Source organism: Orycteropus afer, unplaced genomic scaffold, assembly GCF_000298275.1.
Source record: "Orycteropus afer afer isolate SDZICR_OR568_19922 unplaced genomic scaffold, OryAfe1.0 scaffold00280, whole genome shotgun sequence".
Classification (NCBI taxonomy): domain Eukaryota; kingdom Metazoa; phylum Chordata; class Mammalia; order Tubulidentata; family Orycteropodidae; genus Orycteropus; species Orycteropus afer.
The window spans coordinates 3,573,368-3,582,488 of NW_006921867.1; positions in this window are offsets into that span (position 1 = coordinate 3,573,368).

Below are 9,121 nucleotides of genomic sequence, written 5' to 3' on the forward strand. Positions count from 1 at the left end.
GTGCCTAAGGCACTTGACTGCTAACCAGAAGGCTGGTGGTTCAAACCCACCAGCCACTCCTTGGAAAGAAGGTTGGGCAATCTACTTCCATAGTGATATCACCTCGGGAACCCAAGAAGGGGTTGCTATGAGTTGGGTCCGACTTGATGGCACACAACAACAACAACAACGACAGCACTGTACTTCAGAATAGATCTTGAAATGTTCTTTTAGACAATAAATTCAACACCATTCCTCTTTAATTTGTCATTGCAGCATAATAGACAATATGATTGTTTGATTCAGAATGGCCAATACCAGTCCATTTCAGCTGACAAATGCCTAGGATATCGATCTTTATGTGTTCCATTTCATTTTTAACAACTCCAATTTTCCTAGATTCATGTTCCTTACATTGCACATTCTGATTATTAATGGCTGTTTGTAGCTGTTTCTTCTCATTTTGAGTCACATCACATCAGCAAATGAAGGTCCATAAAGCTTTACATCATCCGTGTCATTAAGGTTGACTCTCCTTTGAAGAGGTAGCTCTTCCCCAGTCAATTTTTGTGTGCCTTCCAACCTGAGGTGCTTATCTTCTGCTACTATGTTTCCCTCCTATCCATAAGGTTTTAAGTGGCTTTTCCCTCAGCTTCCAGAAATAGACCTGGCCACATCCTTCTTAGTCTCTCTTAGTCTAGAAGCTCCACTGAAAGCTGTCCACCATAGGTGGCCCTGCTAGTATTTGCAATACTGGTACCATAGCTTCTAGCATCACAGCAACATACTAGCCACCACAGTACAACAAACTCATAGATGAGTGGTGGTTTGGAGCATTTATAGGGGAGAAATATCTAGCATGTTATAAGCAAACTTATCAGCTGGGCACTGTAATCTGTTGTATTTCTTATGAAACTGGGAACTGATACATTTCTTCCTTCAAAAACCACCTGAGGTCTGACTGGGATTAGAGAAGCATTCTCCTTACTGGAAAAGCTGCTCTTTAGTACTTGTGTATTAGACAGCATGTCCAAGGTCACATTTTTAACACTAGTTTTAGCATGATAGTGAAGAAGGCAACTTGAGAAGTCCTTCATTGTACAAACTGTTTCGTGGACAATTTTTGCCACAGACAGTGAAGATGCACCACACATGAATCCTGCAAGCAGCAATAAGAGCAGCTACTGCCTCCAAACAGCTGGAGATGCCAGAGATGTCAGGTTCTGGACACACATCATCACATCATGGGAGGGTCTCACATGGTTGGTGGTTAGTGACCTACATCTCCACTAACTGCCTAAATTTTGGAGACAGGAATTCAGCAAATATATATATATATATATATACACACACACATATATATACACACACACTTTACATGACTGCCTCCAGGAGTCATTGCATATGGACTGGCTCAGAAAGGACATTAGGACTTGGCAAGGCAATGAGCATCCTAGTGAAATCTTTGGCCTCTGTAGATTCAACTCCCACAGGCCAGAATGAAGATCCCTGTAGTGTAGACAGCTTTGTCTGTCTGGTGATTGCCACCACCTGTACTCTCTGTTGTGCTGATTGTGATAACATTTTTAAGCTTTCCAACTCAGATAAGTCATCTTTTCCAGTATGCTTGAGTTAGTGAAGATTTGCTTTATGAACATAACCTAATACTTGGCAACGGCATTTACTAAAGGACTTACAGACTATTTTGAACAGTCATTGACAATAATAGAGTTGCTCCTGCAGCTGCCAAATTGTGTTTCTCCTAATTCACTTACCTTTTTTAGAAGCTGACTCTGAGGCAGGTTTCAGTTTACAGCATTAAGGGATGCTCTGCCCATCAGCCTTTGTGGAAGAGAAGGGAAGGAAGCAGAAGCCCAGTTTTGTAATGCTGGGCTTCAGCTGTCACCATGGGAATCTCTAGGAGCAAGAATCACTCATAAATGGCCTGTACTTTACATGACTGCCTCCAGGAATCATTGCATATGGACTGGCTCAGAAAGGGTGTCACCTTGAACAACATGTCTCTTTGAAATAGAGGTGTTCTCTCAAGCATATGACAAGTGAAACCTAGGGCAAAAAGTCCTTCCTTGAAGGGGAATCCTGATGGGTCATCATGACCATCACATAAGTAATACTCAGAAAATCTGACAGAGCAAGATATAGGCTAATGTCTTGAAAAAGATCTAATTTGTGTATTTGTATTTAAAGATGTTTTGCAAACTGTTGTCTTTTGATTTTGCGTTTAAAAAATACAATTCTCTGTAGATTAAAGGTAGAGCTATGTTTTATTATAAAATTATGCCTTATTTTCTTTTAATGTCTTTATTGATTTAGTGATATAAACACAGATATTGACATCCATGATTTTAAATCTATCCTCCATTTGTCCTTCAGGATATACTGCCCTGTTCTTTTCATTTATAATAGCAAACAAAAATAACAAGGCTCTGAGTTAGTTAGAATTGATGTTCAATTGAATACTTGATGTTGATTTGCTCTTCAAGTTTATACTGCATTTGTATGACTTTTTGCAATATATATTTTCTTTTCTTGAGTATGAGTGCCTGAATATTGCTTTTGTTATTCATTCTATGCTTATTAGCAAATGCTAGACTGAGCTATGTCCTCTATAGACCTATTCATATAAAGTTTGTTGCCATGGCAACTAAGTGCTTCTCATTTAGAAAATAGACCACATTTGGGGGGAAGAAAGAGTAGCAGCCTAAGAAATCCTTGGCCACATTAAGAGCCTATTTTCTTGGAGTAGAAGGGGGGAAAATGAGGAAATAATTCTCCAATTCTACAGTAATCCCTAGTAGCTATCCTGTGTCAATTTATTAAGGAATCAGCCATTTGGCATAAAATGAGCTTCTCTTAGGGATTCATAACAGTTTATGATATACACAATCTCATCTGTTCACCAAATAAACTGTGCACACAAAAAAAGGAATGAATATAAGAATGGATCAAGATTATATTTACTACCAAATACAAACGCTCACTGAATAAAACCAAAAACCAAACTCACTTCACGTAACATTTAAGAAAGATATGGTAAAAATCTCATAGCTTTGTTCAATGATATTTCTAATGAAAAATTGCATTCACTCTTCATTAACTTAAACATCGATAGTGGTGACAAGTTACTAATGTAGGAAAAAAGAAAATTCCACTAACCAAATGTTGCATGTTAAAAAATATTTTGACATTTGAAATGGAATACTTTAATTTGATAATGCAGTCATGAAGGATTTTTGAAGGCTGAAGTAATTATTTGATTGAAGTTTTCTCAAGCAGTGAAATCAACTGAGTGGCAAGAAATGGATTGTTTCCTTTAGTGTACATGATAGGGCCATCATAATAAAGTTAATTCTTATGAGATGGCAGCTGAGGCAAGTCAGTCGTTCCTTTCTGTAGCAAATGATTTTTTGGAGAATGTATTAGAAGAGGTCGTAATATCTTTAGTGTGAAGAATATAATCATCAGGAACCCATTAGAGGGTTAGTGAGCAGGTACTGGCTTAATTTCATCATGGATATTTTTCATTCCTTCTCCATATGTGTGTGATTCAGGATTGGAAGCTATTTATAGTTCCAGTGTTGATTAAAAAAAAAAAATGTATAAGAAGAACTCAGTGTATTGAGTAGTGATGCTTGCAAATGAAATGTAAGTTATTTACTACCATAGATTTTGTAAATATTTAAGACTGTGATTATTCAGAATCCAGAATACACTGTTGTTGTTGTTGTTGTTGTTATGTGCCGTTGAGTCGGACCCTACTCATAGCGACCCCTCCTTGGGTTTCCGAGGCAGTATCACTATGGAAGTAGATTGCCCCATCTTCCTTCCGAGGAGTGGCTGGTGGGTTTGAACCGCCAGCCTTCTGGTCAGCAGTCAAGTGCCTTAGCCACTATGTTACCAGAGCTCCCCCAGAATACATTATTGCTTTATTTTATTTTACTGTAGTTTATTGCAATTTACTTTTGGTCAATTAAGGTGATGAAGTTTATGTGGAAATAGCTAGTTAAAAATGTCTCTTATTAAATAGTTTAGGATGTGCGAGGAAATGAGGAAAACCATTATTCACATAGTTAGAATATTTCTAGTGATAATACTTAAAATAGCCCAATATTTTAGTCATAATTTAGAACATGACTTGTGAAAAAAATGTAATCAGTGAATACATTTATTGAGACATATGATCATGCATGCCAATTTTTGTCATTGCTAAATATTTTCCCCAAAATTTTTCACTTCCTAAGTATCAGTGATATGAATCTCACAATGCTGATGTTGCATCCTGTTATGTCAAGTGCATCCGTCAATTATATAGAAACTACTATGTGTGTGTGTGTGTGTGTATACATATACCCACCAGCCACTCCTCAGAAGGAAAATTAGACAATCCACTTCTGTAGTGATACCACCTCGGAAACCCAAGGAGGGGTCGCTATGAGTCGGATCGAACTCAATGGCAGTGAGTTTATATATGTATATATAGTGCCTTAAAGCAGTTTTTCTGTCCTCCATCACACCAAGTCCATGTGGATCCACGTGAAGGCTCAGTGATGCACCTCATAGTGGACATTTACTCCCATGACAACTGGAAGGTAAGAAGGGCAAGGTCAAGAATGACATACTTAAATTTCACTCGTATTTTATTGGTCAAAGCAAATCACACAATCTCACTAACTTCAGGTGAATGGGAAGTTTATATATACTGTGGTCCTTGAAGGAGGAAAAAGCTGGAGGAAGTGAGGGAAGTCACCAGTGCTTCCCCTATGAGACATTTTTGGTTTCAGTGGAATACATAATGTATAGGCACTTCCAAGAAAATGGGGATTAATTTATGACTGTTTTAAACACATGTACTATATAATGCTCCCTGGGAGCTCTGGTGGCATAGTGCCTAAGGCATTTGACTGCTAACCAGAAGGCTGGTGGTTCAAACCCACCATTCCTCAGAAGGAAGATAGGGTAATCTACTTCTGTAGAGATACTGCCTCAGAAACCCAAGGAGGGGTCGCTATGAGCTGAATTGACTCCACGGCAGTGAGTTTGGTTTGGTATCTAATGTTAATCACTAGAAAAGGAAAGCACGTTTGGTAGAAGGCCAGTGGAAATGAGGGAAACTACCAATGAGATGGATTTATATGATCGATAAAACAATGGGCTTGAGCATACCACTGATCATGAGGATGGTAATATTTCATCATCTTATGCATTTGAGAGCTCTGGTAGCATAGTGCCTAAGGCACTTGACTGCTAACCTGAAGGCTGGCGGTTCAAACCCACCAGCCACTCCTCGGAAGGAAGATGGGGCAATCTATTTCCATAGTGATATTGCCTCGGAAACCCAAGGAGGGGTCACTATGAGTCGGGTCCGACTCAACAGCACATAACAACAACAACAACATGCATAGGTTGCTATGAGTTGGAGCCATTTTTATGGCAACTGATAACAACAATTTAATGATGATCCAACATTTCTAGTCATTTCGTTGATTTTGTGTTTGACTAGATTTTGGTGAAAGGACAATGCGAAAGCTCCTTATAATGGATAAAATAATTATTAATGGAGTTTTATTAAATAGGGTGTTCTTTTATTCTGCATGTGGAAATATTTATTAAATTACATTGAACCCATCTGGAAAATATGAAATTGGAAGTCTTTTCAACATTGTCGCCATCGTCCATTCTCAACATAATAGAATGTCTTTGACTTTATAAATAATAATGTGGATAGAAGATACCAGGAAGCACTGACAGTAACCCAAAGATAACGAACTGCCACTATATGCTGCATTGTGTACTTAATCAACTGTTGTGTGCTAAGTGCAGGCAAACAAAACACTGGGTTTAAAAGTCACACAGACTTCAGTTCCTTCTTAATATCTGTGACTTTAGACACGTCACTGAAGTGTTCATCTCAGAAGCTTCAACTATAAAAGAGCAATAATGGTTTATCTGCGCAGTTACTGTGACTATTAAATGAAATGACATCTAAAACTCTTATTTCAGAGGCTAACACATAATAAAAACCAACCAACCAACCCAAACTTGTTGCCATCAGATTGATTCCTACTCATGGTAACTCCATGTGTTACAGAGTAGAACAGCTCCATAGGGTTCTTCTTGGCTGTGATCTCTAAGGAAGCAGATCACCAGGCTTTACTTCTGTGGCGCCGCTGGGTGAGTTTGAACAAACTTTTGGTTGGTAGTCAGTCACAAGTGACTAGCCCTTCGATAAACACTAATCATGATAACTGGCAATATATTATGAGAAATGGTATTCTGACTTCTATACAAGTTTGTGGCAAATGAACTTGAGAGATACAACCTCCTTAGGCACTTCCTTTATATTAGAAAAACTTCTACTTAAGTAAAGATTTAATATCATTCTAGGAAAAAGGAAAAAAAAAATGTGGATAAAATAATTAGGTCCGAATTTTTGTTCTTCTGTGATGAGCTCCAAATTTTTGTCTTCTGCATCAGAGCTCTAGTGTATTCTCACTCTATCCTCGGAATAATTTGAAGTTACTTTCAATTGTCTGATTTACCAATTAGGGAATTGCAAGGCTACACAGTCTTACTGGGATACAATGAAATCCTACCTATCTATTCTATCGCTAAAATACTTCATTATATATATACTTTTAAGAGTAGAATGTATTGTGGAATTAGATTTGATTCCTTTGAAAAAAGACTAAGATAGTAGAAAAGGCTTAATAGCACAAGCATGTTGGTTTTCTTCTTCTTCTTTTCCTTTGTTCTTTAACTTTTTCTTTTTCCCTGTCATCTTCCCTCCATCTTCTGTGTATGAATTAGTAAAGCTCTGTTGTCGCTATGTAATACATTAATGATGCATCAAATCAAATTACCACTATATAAGTCATAGAACACTTTCTGGGTAATGTTTGTTAACTGCTAGAATTTCAAATGAAGCCTACCTGAAAAGCAAGTGTTTCAGAATACTGAAATTAAAAAGAAAAAAAATTCACCTTGTCATTATATCAGCCATGCTATCGTATATCACAAAAGGACTTTGAGATTTCACCTTTTTTTCTTTCTCCTGTGCCCCAGAACACTAATATTTTTTAAATCATTATTGACATTTTAATGAATTTAAATTGGTTATTTTAATGAATAGAAACATTTGACCATTGCTAAGACTAAAGTGGGTCCACTGAGTATGTGAAAAATAGGTGGGAGATGGAATTAGGATGAATACTGACAAGATAAGAAAGAAAATGTATTTAGAAAAAATATGTTTAAATTTTAATAACTCTGCTCAGGATGAAATTAGAAAAGCTCTTGGGGACCCTTAGTGCCTGCAACAAAGGACAACGTTGCTATTGAAGCACGTGTGGAAGGGAGCACAACAAAATATCTGTATTTCTTTTTTCATTCAACACTCTACATGTTTTATGTTTTAAAAGCAAAAAAAAAAAAAAATCACAAGAGTTTGCATACATTTTTCCAACATTTGATCCCCATGTCTATTTTTCTCATGATAACTAATGTTTATCTGTGATATTTGCTATTTTGTGCTTTTGATATTATTGTTTATGACAAGAGGAAGAACAACATCTAGAACAGAAGTTGGGCACTATAAATCCTGCATAGAAAATCATGGTAACATGAATACTTTAAGTTGGTTCGGTGCTAAATTTTTGGTGTTATGTTGGCTTTGAATACATCTAGTGGGTAAAAAAAAAAATATGGCAATGGTCCTGTCAGCAATAAATCATATGAGGCCTGTGGGCTCCAATTTGGCACTTGTTGTTAGTAACGAAACTATTGAAAAAAAGTTACTAGATTGAATTGCATGTGTAAAACTACTGCCGAGTGGATTCTGACTCATTAAGACCCTTTAGGACAGAGTAGAACTGCCCCCATAGAGCTTCCAAGGCTGTGAATCTTTACAGAAGCAGACTGCCACATCCTTCTCCTGCAGGGCAGCTGGTGGATTCCAACCACTGACTTTTGGTTAGCAGCTGAATGCTTTAACTAACTACTATGCCACCAGAGCTCCTTTCCATAAATAAATCATAATAAAATCTCTTTGAGATCTGTACTGTGGATAACAATGAGATCTGAAAAAGCATTACCCCCCCCCAAAAAAAAAAAATCTAAACCCACTGCTGTCAAGTCCATTCAGACTCATAAAAAGCATTACTGGAAGTGTAACTAATCGTCAGTAATAATAATTTAGGTCGCTAGGTGGCACATTTTGCACTTGACTGCTAACCTAAAGGTTGATTTGAACCAAACAGTGATACAGGTGAAGATAGGCCTGGTGATAAACTTCCTTCATTAACTCCCCCGCCCCCCCCAAAAAAAAAAAAACTATGGAAAAATTCTCCAACACATGGGGTCACCACTAGTCCAAATCAACTTGGGGGCAACTAATAACAAAAACAGCAATAATAACTTACATTGAAGGCCTCTCACCCCTTCCTCTACTGCTTTTTATCTGTGGTCAACTTCTAGACAAGTGATTGCTTATCAGCATAAGATCTCTTCCTCTCCAACCATATATCTTTACTGAATGTCCACCAATCACTTTTGTGCATGTATACATTTAATTTATTCTGCATGTTCTGTATTCTCACCTCCTTTATCCATGCTTAAGTGCACGTGAAGGAAGTATTAACTTCTTATCTCCTGAAATGAACTATAAATAATGATGAGAAATATAAGGCATTGCAAACAACAAAATGTGTGACTCATAAATGTTTGGTTTATTTTTGTTCCCTGTAGAATTTTCTCTCTTCACATTTGTAAAATATGTAAAAAGTCAAAAATAAAATATATTTTTATATCTGTACAGTTGTTTTCTTTTTGAGTATATTTAGAAAGTTTCTGTCTGTTCTAGCCTGCTCATAACGTCTTAAAATGCCATGCTGCTTAATAATTTTATTTTACTTTTTTTTTGGCATTTTTCCCATATTATCAACAACTGATTTTTGTTAACTTATTATTCATATTGTTGTTGTTGTTGTATTGTCATGTGCTATGGAGTCGGACCTAACTCATAGTGACCTCTCCTTGGGTTTCCGAGGCAGTATCACTACAGAAGTAGATTGCCCAACCTTCCTTCTGAGGAGTGGCTGGTGGGTTTGAACCACCAGCCTTCTGG